The sequence below is a fragment of the Heloderma suspectum genome, chromosome 2 (assembly GCF_057233095.1).
Source record: "Heloderma suspectum isolate Gila_16-S chromosome 2, 16-S_ref, whole genome shotgun sequence".
NCBI classification, from domain to species: domain Eukaryota; kingdom Metazoa; phylum Chordata; class Lepidosauria; order Squamata; family Helodermatidae; genus Heloderma; species Heloderma suspectum.
Window position 1 is genome coordinate 153,377,840 of NC_139459.1, and position 15,483 is coordinate 153,393,322.

At 44.8% G+C, this 15,483-nt stretch overlaps 1 protein-coding gene across 6 annotated transcripts in view; it reads left to right on the plus strand.

Annotated features, from left to right (window-relative positions):
- Positions 1-15,483, plus strand: part of ZNF697 (zinc finger protein 697) — a 21,459-nt gene continuing 5,976 nt past the window's right edge. For 3 of the 6 annotated variants that reach the window (XM_084835253.1, XM_084835258.1, XM_084835259.1), the window contains exon 1: positions 1-107. The gene's annotated coding sequence lies outside the window, so the exon portion shown is untranslated. Of the gene's footprint in view, positions 348-4,878; positions 4,969-15,483 lie in introns of all 6 variants that reach the window. The other 3 variants (XM_084835256.1, XM_084835254.1, XM_084835257.1) reach the window with 3 other exon arrangements.

Genomic DNA, 15,483 nt, shown 5'->3' on the forward strand with positions numbered 1-15,483 from the left:
GGGGCGGGGCGGGCGCGGCGCGGCGCTGAGGACGAATCCCCTCGGCCGACCCGGCCTTTGTCTCTCCTCCGGGCCTGCGGCGGCGGGGCGGAGCCGAGGAGGAAGAGGTAGGAGGGCGTCCCGGGCTGCTCACGGGGCTGGCAGGCGGCCGCTCTTGGGCCGGGGCGGCCGCGCTGGAGCGCCGGGAAGCTCCGCTTTGGCACGCGGACAGCGCCTCGGCGGCTGAAGCCGGCAGTCCCGCCGCGCGACCGGGCCCGGCGGCGGGGGCTGCTGCCCTCGGGACGAGCGGAACTGCCTGCCGCGGGTTGCCGCTCCGGGGCAGAGCTGCCGGGCGCCTGCCCACACAGGTGGTTCTCAGATGTTCGTGGCAGGAGGCCCCTGTGCCGCTCTCCGCCCTTCGTAGGCTGCCCGCGCGTGGCCCCCCCAAAGACAGCGGCTTGGGGAGCGGCGGGCGGCTTCTCGTCCTCCGCTGGGGCTGAGCGGCTTCCAGCAGGGCTCACCCGGGACTCGTAAATGGCATGGAGGGGCGGGAGACCGGACCGCAGCATTTCCAGACGGGGAGGAACGCCACACGCGCGCTCCCCCGTGGCTGGGAGGTGTCAGCAGGACTTCAGCGGGCTCTGGGTCTCCAGGAGCGGGGATGAAGTGTCGGGGCGAGGGGGCAGAGCCAAAGGGACGGGCTGTTCGTGGCCGGCATCGGCGAGCTTTTGCTATACTCGCTCCTGCCCACCCTTTTTCACCGGCAGCCAGCCTGAGGCACCATTCCACTTAGCTGCCCTGATCTTCCAGCCCCCCCGCCCCAGTAGCTCTCAGGCTCCTCCCCAGCCTTTCAGGATCAGAACCGTAGGAGACCCGGCAACCCCGGCTGGTACCCTGCCCCGAATGCCATACAATACCTTGGGGTTAGTCATATGGGCCAGAGGAGGTCCAGCACCGGCCGGCCTCTGATCAGTCATCTTTCGTCCAACAAGCCAATCTTGTCCAGTGATATGGGGCAGTTTCCCCCCACAGAAAAGGATTTGTTCTGGGGAATTTTCCGGTGCTTTATTTGAAAGTACAATATTAGGTGAGCTTGGTAGTTAGGAAGCTGTAATTAATGTTCTTCATGTCGAAGTTCCCAGGTGTGATCCAGCTTGGGCTGGAAAAACTCCTGCCTAAACCCCCGCAGAGCCGCTGCTAGTCAGCGCCCCCAGTACTGGGTCTGACTCGCTATAAGGCATCTCCATGTATTCCTGTGGAATCCGACAGAGTGGCAACGACGGCAGTGCTCCCGCAAATGAAAAGGGAAGGGGCCGTGCAGAGCACATGCGTTGCTTGAAGACGGTCCCAGGTTCAGTCCCCAGAATCCTCCAGGTAGGGCTGGGAAAACTCCTGCCGGAAACCATGGAGAGCTGCTGCTATTCGGTGTAGATAACTTTGGGCTAGAGGGACCAGTGGTCTAACTTAGGGTAAGGCAGCTTCCTGTTCCTGTGATTTAGTAGTGGGGGTGGGGAATAAAAACCACAAACAGTTCATCAGGAATGATTATGTATTGTATTGTTTTTTAATGGTTGTACATGTACAAGTTGAAATAGATGAGTGGTTATTAGTATATTATACACAGTTCTTTGGGTTGCTAAAATGTATTAGGGTGTCAACACTTCCCAGTACCTTTGGTTTTTTTCTTAAATCTAAATGAAAGGGTATATGCCATTGTTTTAAAGTTCTACAAGTATTCTCCAGTACAATTTCTACATAACTATAACACTTAAATCACATAGTATGCTTTAATTTTTACCCTCCAGTATTTCAGGTCAAATACATATGGTGTGGTGTTTTGTAGGAGAGCAGAAAGTAGATCTCCAGATGTTTTGGACTTCAGCTTATTTATTTCATTTCTATACCACCCAATAGCCAAAACTCTCTGGGCGGTTCACAAATATTACACTCCCCAAATACAACATACGAAAAACATAATATAAAATCTTTAACATACAGAATTTAAAAACAATTTAAAACAGCTACACAGCAGTTACAATAAGACCTGATAAAACAATGGTCATTAAAAAAAAAACCCTTCGTATGCCATCAAATGCCTAGGAGTAGAGGAAAGTCTTAACCTGGTGTTGAAAATTTGACAATGTTGGTACTAGGCAGACCTCAGCGGGGAGAGCGTTCCACAATTGGGGAGCTACCACCAACAAGGCTCTTCCCTTTGTTGCCATCCTTTGAGCCTCCCTCGTAAGAGGTACTTGAAGGAGGGCCTGAGATGTTGATTGTAGTGTTTGGGTAGGTTCATTTTTTTAATCTATTTTTATTTTATTTTTATAAATGAAATAAACAATACCAACAACATAATCAGAATCTTTAGTTTCCAACAATACAGTTTTCTGAGGAGAAAAAAGAGAGAGGATAGCAAAAGAAGAAGAAAAGAAAAAAAGGATTATATCTAAAAGCAAACCAAATATCCAAATATAAATCCAATTGCGGATTATACCTACACAGCACTCTTCCAAACATTGCAGGTATTATTAAATCTTCAATCCGCTGCATCACAAACTATGAACCTTATCTTTCAGTGTCATAATGGTGGGTTCATATTGAGAGATGTGCTGGCAGGAGCTTCTGGGGGTTGAAGTCCAAAATGTTTGGAGTTCTACCTTCTGCCCACCCCTGGTGTATGAACAAAAACTTAACATGGAGTACTTTTTCACTTTTTTTTTTTTACTAAACAAAAATAAAATAAACATGCTAAATTGGATCACTCTCTAGGGCAGCCTTTCTTAACATGGTGTGCTCTAGATGTTTTGGACTACAACTCTCAGCATCCTTGACCTCTGACCATACTAGCTAGCACTAACAGAAGATAAAGTCCAAAACCTCTGCAGGGTACCAGGTTGGGGAAGGCTTGTTCTAGAGCATCAGAAAATTTTCCAGTGCAAATTACCCTGTATAAATTAGCCCAATTCAAAATTTTCTGGAAAACCCACATCACAAATCTTGCTACTTCTGGCGTACACCATACCAAAGCTATTGCTTTATAGGTTCCTTGTATGTGTACCATTACTCCTCCAATGAACTACAGGGAAGAGAGGTGGTGGGTGGCAATGATGATTTTCTTAATGCTGGATTTGCACAATTGTGCCAGTGCATTCACTTAAAAACTAACACTTGTTACAGCATAAACTTTCATGGACTAGAGTCCACTTCATCAGATGCATGAAGTGTTATCATACGTTGGCAGGTATATATGCATGATTGTAGAGAGAGCCAGTGTGGTGGTGTGTTGTAGTGGCTAAAGTGTTGGACTAGGAGTTGGAAGATCCGGGTTCTAGTCCCACTTGGCTATTGAAGCTCACTGGGTAATTCTGGGCCAGTCACAGACTGTTAGCCCAAACTACCTCACAGGTGGGTTGTGAGGATAAAATGGAGGATTATGTACACTGCCTTGGGTACCTCAAGAGGAAAGAAGGCTGGATATAAATGTAATTAAAAAATAAAATAAATAATGATTGTAGAAAGGGAGATGTTAACAGTGAGGTCAGACTGAAATGAAATGTAAAACATACTGACTGAGAATTACAGTAAAGCATAAGTGTATGTAAAATAAGCACAGCGGATATTCTCAAAGCAGTGCTGATAATAACACAAGCATCCTGGCACTGGTAAATTAATTAACATTAGTAGTGGGATGAAAGCCCGTTATCTCGATTCAGGCCATGCCTATCCTGATCACCGTAATGCATTATATTTCAGGACAGACAGGAGGAAGATGCCATCTACACCCTGTCTAGGGGCATAGGATCGCTCTCTCTGACAGAGAAAAACTATGTGGTGTGGTGGTGGGGAATCCAGGTTTGAATTAATGAATAAAATAACCTGTGGTTATTTATTTATTTATTTATTTATTTCATTTCTATACCGCCCAATAGCCGAAGCTCTCTGGGCGGTTCACAAAAATTAAAACCAAACAACACACAATAAAACAATTTAAAATATATAGAACATTAAATCCACAATATAACAATACAACCACAATAAAACCTAGCAGCAGTGCAGGAGTTTAAAATACAGATTTAAAACAGCAAAGCTAAAAATTTAGAAAGCTAAAATGCTAAAATGCCTGGGAAAATAAAAAGGTCTTCACCTGGTGCCGAAAGGAATACAATGCAGGTGCCAGGCGAACCTCACTAGGGAGCTCATTCCAGAGCCGGGTGCCACAGCAGAAAAAGCCCTCCTCCTTGTAGCCACCCGCCTCACTTCCTTTGGCAGGGGCTCACGGAGAAGGGCCCCACACTTCTTACACATTAATTACACATTAAATAATGTGTAAGAAGTCCATTGTTTTCTTACTGTGCATACAAATATATGTTTGAACTGCACACACCTTGGTGATTTAAGGCTGTGAACTTCAGCAGGTGGATTCATACAACCTTATTTTATTTGACTTGGTATTTTCACAAAGTAATGTTGTTAGTTACCTTGTGGAGGACATCCACATGAACCTTTATTTTTGTGAATAGATCAATGTGTTCAGGTTGCACAGGGGTTGGCTAGGTCAAGCAATTGTGTCTGCCAAACTTGTGTGGGGTCCCTGAACTGAACCATTCAGGGGACCGACACATGAACTTATTTCACAACAATAGGACTGCAAAGATTTTGGCTTGCCCACACTGAGGCTTGGAGCCATTTCTCACATTAGATTTGAAAGATCAAGGTATGCTCATTGGAGTTAGACTCTTGTGTAAAGTTCCATGTAAACTAAGATATTCTATCTGAAATATAAGAAATGTATAAAAACCTTTCACACATGGGTACAACTTCTGAAGGTACTGTTGGGTATTTGGCTATTCAACTAAAATGTGATCAGTTGACTTTGTTATCATTCATTCATTTCAGAAAATCTGCAGCAAAAGCTGTCAAAATGAGCTACAATCAGAACATTGGGGCTGCTTGGACAAGAAGCTCACCCAGACTCAGTGGTTGAGTGTGAGTTGTTGTTGAACTGTGGGTTGTTGGTTGAACCATGGGTTAGCGTGTTGTCTGAACATTTGCAGGGTGGCTTGTTAACCATGCAAGGTGGCTTATTTTCTTGAACAAGCCACCTTGAGAACCCATGGTTTGTTGTTGGGTTGTTCTGGGTGGTTAACTAGCCACACTGCATGGTTAACAAGCCAACCTGCAGACGTTTAGACAACACGCTAACCCACTGTTCAACAAACGACCCACACTCAACAACTGAATGTGGGTTAGCATGTTGTCTGAATGGCCTTGTTGTCAGTTACATTGATTATTTGGGATAGGAGATGGCTGTCTGTTGTGTAAGGAAATGAGGTCCAAATACTGTTTCACACTATCAGTCTAATGTGGCCATTGTCTTTCACTGTTAGTGATATTTTTCCCTTCACACCATACTGCTTGGAACCAAATATTCAACCAAGAGATATTTGATTAGAGGTTCAGGGGACCTGATCGTATGAAGCTGCCTTACACTGAGTCAGACCAGTTGCGGCATTCACTTCCCCCCAGTTAAACATGGGGCTCCTCATAGGGCCAGATTTCTGTTCAGCCAAGCTGCTACTCCAAGATGTGAATAACAGGGTACAGGAGGGCAGTGGGGTCTGGATGGAGGGGAGGACAGGGAGCACAAGGTTCTTGTTTAAGCCAAGCCCACTGCATCTTACTTTGGCTGGCTTCCTCCTCACCACAGTCTTTTTCTCCACTGGGGACTGAGAGGTAGTGCCTTCCAGTGGGCGCCTTCCTCCCTTGCTAACCACTCTCAGGAAGGCATTTCCTCTATGAGGCAGTGCTTGATATTTGAACAGAGTTGCAAGTGCTCCAGCCTTCTTGGAAATCATACTTCTGAGGTGGAAACTATTATTTCTGATTTCATAAAAACATAAGAAGCGCTCTGCTGGTTCAAGTCAAAGGTCTATCTAGACCAATACCCTGTTTCTCATAGTGGAAGAACTACTTTGTGTCTAACCATTTCTAGCATAGATTTTTTCCCCCCACAGCTGTTGCACACTGGGTTAACGTTTTCATTGAGTTACCCACCCCCAAGATCTTTCCCGCTAGTGCCTGCCAGTTCAGACCCCATCATATCTGAAGCTAGGGTTTTGGTTTGTTTTGCCCTTTATACTTACATATAGTTGCCCATTCTCTCAATTTGGAGATACCCATTTGGAGCCCTTTGCAGTCCTGTTTTGTCACCATTCTGAATAATTTTATCAATCAATTAATTAATTACAAATAAATTTATAAATAAATACTTTGGTGTAATTAGCAAAGTTTACCATTTTACTGTTCCAGACCATTCACTAATTCCACATAATTTATGATCCAGTTAAAAAGCACTGGTCCCAATGTAGATCCTTGGTGAGGACACTACGTTTTAGGTCTGTCTCCTCTGAAAACTGTCAATTTATTCCTTTTCTCTGCTTCAAGATGTGTGAGGCCTGGATGTGGTTATTCACAGTGAGGAAAAGGCACTCTGTTCTTTATTGCTTCTCATGCTCCAGGTTTTAGTTCTGCCATTACAAATATGTCCCAGGAGCAGAGCTATGAATCTCCTGGTGAGCTGTAGTTCAGACTTAAGCTAGAGAGGTTCAAGAACTAGAGGCCAAGAGAAAAAAAAGATGTTTAACATCTCACTTTTTTATTATTCTCATGATTTGGTGGGGTTGATTAAAAAAAAAACCCAAAGCCAACACCTTTTGAGTAGGGATGTACGAAACTCACATACCTTTTCGCGGAATCTTTCGTGGTGGGGAGGGGATGGGGGGGAGGCACTCCGCCCCTCCCCCCAGAATCCTCGATGGGGGGGGAGGCGATCCTGGTCCTCCCCCTCAGAATCCTCGATGGCCAGCTCCGCTCCGTGGCCAGGCCGTGGAGCAGCCGGCCAGGGCCGTCCGCAGCCGGATTTCCAGCCATGGACAGACTACTGCGGACACAAATGGCGGCCGCTGTAGCGGCCGCCATTTGCATCCAGCCAGGCAGCCATGATAGGCTACATAAGAATTTATGTAGCCTATCATGGCTACCCCCCCAAAAAAAAACCCAGCATACGCAAATGGCGGTGGCTACGGCGGCCGCCATTTGCGTTCCCTATTTTTCGCCGATTTATCTTACGTAAATATTTACATAAGACAGAACGGCGAAAAAAAGGGGAACGCAAATAGCGTAGTGGGCGCTATTTGTGTTCCTTTATTTTTCGCCGTTCTAGCCTATGTAAATATTTACATAGGCTAGAACGGTGAAAAATAAAGGAACGCAAATTGCGCCCACTATGCTATTTGTGTTCCCCTTTTTTTCGCCGTAATTGCCTACATAAATATTTACGTAGGCTAGAACGGCGAAAAATAGGGAATGCAAATGGCGGCCGCTGTAGCCGCCGCCATTTGTGTACGCTGGGTTTTGGGGGGGGGGGTTAGCCGTGATAAGCTACGTAAATTCTTACGTAGCCTATCATGGCTGCAAGGACGGCAATGGCGGCGGTAGCAGCCCAGCCGCAGCCGGCCAGGAGACCAGCCGCCGCCGCTGAAACTGCTGCATCCGCCCCAGGTAAGTGCCGTCCCAGGGGGATTCCGCAGGGGGACAGGAGGCTGTTCCGCCATGGATTCCATGGGGGCCGGATTCGAAAGAATCCGGCCTCACTGGAATCCATGGCGGAATTCTCTGCCATCCCTACTTTTGAGGGTCAGTAATACATGGGCTGCTGGTTCCCCCTGCTGGTTGGAAGATTCATCATCTTTGCTCAGCTCACCACTTAACAACTCCTGCTTAGTACATAGCATCTGAGTGATCAAAATCCCTAGTTCTATTGTTGTACATCATTCAGTGTGGTGTTCCAAGTTGGGTTGATCACTGTTGAACCTCGGCTGTTGAATACAATGATGTATTTTTGCTAATCAAAATAAGATGGAGAGTGAAACGGATCAGTTAGCAGCCTATACAGACAGGTTTCTGCCATTTGGTAGTGCAGTTGGGCATAATTAGAAAAGGAATTAAAAACAAAACTGCCAATATCATGCTGCCCTTATACAAATCTGTGGTGCAGCTGCACTTGGGATACTGTGTACAGTTCTGGTCACTGCACCTCAGAAAGGATATTGTACAGTTGGAAAAGGTGCAGAAAAGAGCAAGACAATATCAATTCAATTTCCTTGCCCTGACAGATCTTGCTTTATTTGATAGTCCAAAACAAACATCCAAAATTGTATAACCTTTGGCGATAGTAAGAGCTTGTACATGTAAGTTAAAGTAAATACTGTTAAGTCCCATTCATTTCAGTGGGAGAGTGAAGTGCTGGAGCTTACTCCCAGGAAAGTGTGTGTAGGATTGCAGCTATAGGCACCTTTAGGCTTCTCCAGATCATGCCTTTCATGTTTAAATTGCTCCACAATGCATTGTTACTTCCCATTTAGAAACTGAATTGTCTGGTTCACATGTAACAATAACCCATGGCTTACTTAAACCATGGTTTGTTGCCCTATCCAGAGTTTGTCTGGCAGACGATTGAACAAACCATGGTTACTTTTCTCAGTCCCTGGGTTATTTCCCTCCTCCTTTGCCATCTCCCATTCTGTATTCCAACTGCCTTTGCAGCACTGCAGTGCTGGCATGTAAAGAGGCTGAGTTTTTTTTACCACTCTTACCTGCTGGCTCTGTAGCCTGGCAAAACAACCCATGAACATCCCATTATTCTGGGTTCACATGTAACAACAACCCATGGTTTAAATAATGCAGAGTTCACAACCCAGTAATAAACTATGGCTTCTCTTCTTGGGTTGTTCATAGTTAACCCATAGTTCTGGTACTGTACGTAATGACAACCCATGATTCAATAAATCATGGTTAATTAAACTGGTTGTTGATTAAAGCATGGTTGTCATTATGTGTGAGCCAGGTCATTGTCTTTCATTTTAGCTCATCCTTTTAAACATCAATGTCTGGGGCAGCTGGCCATTTCTTTTTGGTTTCTCTTTGTGTCTAGATAATGACAGAATGCTTTGTGTTTGGCAAGATGTATGGTGGGAGCTTCTTTTTATCTCAGCTGTTTGCAAATCAGGCCACAAGATGTTAAGCCCTTCTTTTGGACTCCTCATCCCTCGGCCATGAAGGAGCTGAGCTGATTGTTACTAAAACTATAAGAGCCCTGATGGATCAGACCAAAGGTCCATCTAGTCCAGCATTCCTCTTCCCAAGGTGGCCAACTAAATTCTTGATGGAAGCCCAAAAGCAGAGGATGAAGGCAACAGTCCTCCCACATGGTTTGAACCTAGCACCCTGCCTCTGACCCTGGAGGTTCTGTTTAGCTGTCATGCCTACTAGCTATTAATAGGCAATGTCCTCCTCCATGCATTTGTCTCACTGGAGAGCCAGTGTGGTGTAGTGATCAGAGTGCTGGACTGGGGCTGGGGAGATCCGGGTTTTAGTCCAGACTCAGTCTTGATGCTCACTGGGTGACTTTGGTCTACTCACTGACTCTCAGCCTATCCTACCTCACAGGGTTGTTTTGAGGACAAAATGGAGAGGAGGAAAATCATGCTTGCCACCTTGGGCACCTTGGGGTATAAATGTAGCAAATAGATAATAGTCTCCTTTTAAAGTCATCTAAACCAATGACCACTATTGCATCTTGCAGCAGCAGATTCCAACAGTTAGTTACGTATTGTTTGAAGAATACTTTATTTTGTGCTGAATGCACACAGTTTGGTAACCCAAGTTCTAGTGTTATGAGAGAGGAAGAAATATCTCTTTCTACCCACTTTCACCATGCTATCCATAAGTTTATGTACTGTCACCATATTCCCCCTTAGTTGTCTTTTGTTCCAAGCCAGTAAGAACATACGTAATTCAGGTAATGCAGTTCTCGGTTTAACATTGCATTGCATTCTGATTACAACTTGACATGTTAAACAGGAAAACTTGTGTTTAATTAGTTGGTTCCATTTCTATCCTACCCCTTCCCAAGAGCTCAAGATGGATACTAATATTTTAAAAGTACGCACATACACAATTATCAAATGCGAGATGTGGTGGCTTCCTAGGACCATCTTGTTCTATGCTTGTTTTTTCTTCAAAGTCTTTCTTAGTGGTCCAGAAAAAGACTAAAACATGGTTTATACATCTGCAGATAGCAAAAGCTGATAGCATCATAAATGAGACTACAGGACTTGGAGCTCCTTGGCACTGCCATGTAAGATGGACTCATCCAAACATCATTTGAGTACCATCCTGTCATTTAGTATGTCTGTTATCAACAAATAAATAATTTAGGCAGCATTGTCCTGTGGTTAACCCAAAGCTCTCTTGGAAGCTGCAACTTTGAAAGGATTTTGTGGTCTTATAGCAGACACAGTGGCCAGGAAAATGGCAAAAGCGTAGAGTTGGAAAGGACCTTAAAGGTCATCTAGTCTAATCCTCTGCCAGTGCCAGAAATCCATTACTGCAGCATCCCTGCTAGGTGTCTGTGCAGCCTCTGCTTAAAAAAAAAAAGTAACAAAGGAGAGGGTACCACCTTCTTTGTGTACCACCTTCTTTGTGTACCACCTTCTGAGGCAGGCTGTTCCACTACTGAATAAGGAAGTTCTTCCTGATATTTAGTCTAAATCCTTTCTCATTTGAACCCACTGGTTTGGGTTTTACCCTCTGCAGCAACAGAAAACAAATTAGCTTCACTGTCTATGTGACAGCCATTCAGATATTGGAAGGTGGCCATCATGTTGCTTCTTAATAATCTTTTCTCCAGGCTAAACACTGCCAACTTCTTCAGTTTGTCCTCATAGAACTGGGTGTAGAGACCTTTGCCATGTTTGTTGTCCTCCTCAGGATATGTTAATATTTGTTGACACCCATTTTGAACTGTGCTGCCCCAAACTGGACACAGTAGTGCAGGTGAGATCTGACCAAAGCAGAACAGAGTGGCACCATTACTTCTTGTGAACTGGACACTATACTTCTGTTGATACAATCTAGAATTGCATTAGCTTTTTTAGTTGCTGCATCACACTGCTGGCTCATGTTTAGCTTGCGGTCTACCCCTTGATCCTTTTCACATGTACTGCTGTCAAGCCAGGTATCACCTATCTTGGACTTGTGCAACTGCTTCTTCCAGCCTAAATGCAGAACTTTACATTTATCTCTGTTGAAATGAATGTTGATGGTTTTGATCCAGTTCTCCATCCTGTCAAACCATTTAGAATCCTGCTTCTGCCTTATTAACCACCCCACCCAGTTCAGTGTCATCTGCAGATTTGATACGTATCCCCTCAGCTCCTTTGCTCAAATCAGGGTGAACAACACTAGGCCCAGGACAGAACCCTGCAGCAGCTCACTTGTCACTTCTGTCCAGGTTGATAAGCCATTGATGAGCACTCTTTGGGTTGTTGTTCAGTCGTTCAGTCGTGTCCGACTCTTCGTGACCCCACGGACCATAGCACGCCAGGCCTTCCTGTCCTGCGCTCTTTCCCGGAGTGTGCTCAAGCCCATATTCATTGCATCGGTGATGCTATCTAGCCATCTCATCCTCTGCCATCCCCTTCTCCTTTTGCCTTCAATCTTTCCCAGCATCAGGGTCTTTTCCAGTGACTTTTCTCTTCACATTAGGTGGCCAAAATATTTGAGCTTCAGCTTCAGTATCTGTCCTTCCAATGAGCACTCAGGGTTGATTTCCTTTAGGATTGTCTGATTTGACCTCCTTGCAGTCCAGGGGACTCGTAAGAGTCTTCTCCAGCAGCACAGTTCAAAAGCATCAATTCTTCGGTGCTCAGCCTTCCTTATAGTCCAGCTCTCACAGCCATACGTTGCTACTGGGAAAACTATAGCTTTGATTATACGGACCTTTGTTGGCAAGGTGATGTCTGTGCTTCTTACTATGCTGTCTAGGTTTGCCATAGCTTTCCTCCCAAGGAGCAAGCGTCTTTTAATTTCATGGCTACAGTCACCGTCTGCGGTGATCTTGGAGCCCAAGAAAATAAAATCTGTCACTGCTTCCATTTCTTCCCCTTCTAAATGCCAGGAAGTGCTGGGGCCAGATGCCATGATTGTTTTCCTCGATCTTTGCATTGTTCATTTAAGAAGGCCTTCTTGTCACTCCTTGGTATTCTCTGGAAATGTGCATTCAGTTGGGTATATCTTCCCCTTTCTCCCTTGCTTTTCGCTTCCCTTTTTTCCTCAGCTACTTGTAAAGCCTCATCAGACAGCCACTTGGCTTTCTTGCATTTCTATTTCTTTGGGATGGATTGAGTTGCTGCCTCCTGAACAATGTTACGGACCTCTGTCCAGAGTTCCTCAGGCACTCTGTCTATCAGGTCTAATCCCGTAAATCTATTCCTCACCTCCACTGTATATTCATAAGGGATATGATTTAGGTCATACCTGAATGGTTTAGTGGTTTTCCCTATGTTCTTCAATTTAAGCCGAAATTTTGCAATAAGAAGCTCATGGTCTGAGCCACAGTCAGCTCCAGGTCTTGTTTTTACTGACTGCATGGAGCTTCTCCATCTTTGGCTGCAAAGTACATAATCAGTCTGATTTCGATATTGACCATCTGGTGATGTCCATGTGTAGAGTCGCCTCTTGTGCTGTTGGAAAAGAGTGTTTGCTATGATCAGCGTGTTCTCTTGGCAAAACTCTATTAGCCTTTGTCCTGCTTCATTTTGTATACCAAGGCCATGGTTGCCTGTTATCCCAGTGATTTCTTGACTTCCTACTTTAGCATTCCAATCCCCTATGATGAAGAGGACATCTTTTTTTGGTGCTAGTTCTAGAAGGTGTTGTAGGTCTTCATAGAACTGATCAACCTTGGCTTCTTCAGCCTCAGTGGTTGGGGCATAGACTTGAATTACTGTAATGTTGAATGGTTTGCCTTGGATTTGTACTGAGATCATTCTGTCATTTTTGAGACAGTACCCCAGTACTGCTTTTCCCACCCTTTTGTTGACTATGAGTGCTACTCCATTTCTTCTAAGGGATTCTTGCCCACAGTAGTAGATATAATGGTCACCTGAATTAAATTTGCCCATGCCTGTCCATTTTAGTTCGCTGATTCCAAAGATGTCGATGTTCAGTCTTGCCATCTCATGTTTGACCACCTCCAGCTTACCTTGATTCATTGATCTTACATTCCAGGTTCCTAAACAATATTGTTCTTTACAACATCGGACTTTCTTTTCACCCCCAGACACATCCACAGCTGAGCATCCTTTCGGCTTTGGCCCAGCCACTTCACTCTTTCTGGCGCTACTTGGAAATTCCCTCTGCTCTTCCCCAGTAGTATATTGGACACCTTCCGACCTGAGGGGCTCATCTTCTGGTGTCATCTCTTTTAGCCTTGTGATACGTTCCATGGGGTTTTCTTGGCAAGAATACTGGAGTGGGTTGCCATTTCCTTCTCCAGTGGACCACATTTTGTCAGAACTCTCTGCCATGACCTGTCCGTCTTGGGTGGCCCTGCACGGCATAGCTTATGGCTTCACTGAGTTATGCAAGCCCCTTCGCCCCAACAAGGCAGTGATCCATGAAGGGGTGCTGTACTGTTTGGGTACAGACCATTAATCATCTAGGATCCACCTAACAGTAGTATCATCTAGGCCATATTTTAGCAGCTTGTCATCGAGAACATCATTGGAAACATGGTCAAAAGCTTTGATGAAATCAAGATATTCTACATCTGTAGCATATCCAAAGGCTAGTAGCTCTATCCAAAAATGCAATAAAGTTGATCTAGCATGATTTGTTACTGTGAAACTTGGGCTGGCTCTTTGTGTCCATAGCATTTTTTCTAAATGTTCACAGGCTGACTGCTTGATTTCTTCTAGAACCTTTCCAGGCATTGATGTCAAGCTGACTGATTGGTAGTTGCCTAGATCCTCTCCCCACATCCCTTGCTTTTTGAAGAAAGGTATAACATTAGCCAACCTCCAGTCTTGTAGCACTTAATCTGTTCTCTAAGAATTTTCAAAAAGTATAAACAGAGGCTCTGAGATTACATCTGCAAGTTCCTTTAGTATCCTAGCATGCAATTCATCAGGCCCTGGAGACTTGAATTCATTTAGAGTGGCTATGTGCTCCTATGCCACCTCTTTACCTATCTTGGGCTGCAACTCCTTCCCATCATCATTTGATTTATTTTTACCTGTTTGAGCACAGTTTGTAGAAGAAGACTAAGGGAAAGTAGTGCGGTTCAGCTATTAAATAAGGATGGCAAAATGATAACAGATGACAAAGAAAAGGCAGAAGTGCTCAATTCGTACTTTGGCTCAGTCTTCTCCCCAAAGAGGGTCTATGACCCCCCCTGGCAAAGGCAAAGTATAGGCTGAAGGAGCAGGATTGCAGCTTGAGATTGATAGGCATATGGTCAAGGAACACTTAATTACTTTGAATGAGTTCAAATCTCCAGGGCCAGATGAACTGCACTCTAGAGTAATAAAGGAACTGGCAGAAGAACTTAAATTATGTTTGAGAAATCATGGAGGACAGGTGAAGTGTCAGATGACTAGAGGACGGCTAATGTTGTCCCTATCTTCAAAAACAGTAAAAAGGAGGAACCTGGGAACTACAGACCAGTCATCAATCCCTAGAAAAATTCTGAAATCAATCCCTAGAAAAATTCTGGAGCAGATGATAAAGCAATCTATCTGTAAGCACCTTGACAACAATGCAGTGATTACTCGAGGCCAACACGGATTTGTCAAGAACAGATCCTGCCAGACGAATCTGATCTCATTTTTTGATCAAGTAACCTCCTTTGTGGACTGTGGGAATGTTGTGGACATAATATACCTCGACTTCAGCAAATCTTTCGACAGTGCCCCATGATATCCTGATGAGCAAACTAGCTCAAAGTGGGCTAGAGGAAACAACGATCCGGTGGATCCACAGTTGGCTATAGAATCGGACTGAAACAGTGCATATCAATGGGATCTTCTCAAACTGGGGAGAGGTAATGAGCGGGGTACTGCAGGGCTCAGTCCTGGGCCCAGTGCTCTTCAACATTTTTATTAATGACTTGGAGGAGGAAGTGCAGGGAATGCTGTTCAGATTTGTAGATGACACAAAATTGGGCCGGATAGCTAATACTTTGGAAGACAGAAACAAAATTCAAAGTGATCTGGATAGACTGGGGCACTGGGCAGAAAACAACAGAATGACATTTAATAGGGATAAATGCCAAGTTCTGCACCTAGGAAAAAGAAACCAAATGCACAGTTACAAGATGGGGGATATGTGGCTCAACAACACTACAAGTGAGAAGGATCTTGGAATTGTTGTCGATCACAAGCTGAATATGAGCCAACAATGTGATGTGGCTGCAAAAAAGGCAAATGCTCTTTTGGGCAGCATTAGTAGAAGCATAGCTTCCAAATCCCGGGAAGTACTAGTTCCCGTCTACTCAGCACTGGTTAGGCCTCATCTGGAGTACTGTGTCCAGTTCTGGATACCACATTTTAAGAAGGATGCAGACAAACTGGAGAGGGTTGAGAGGAGGGCAACAAAGAT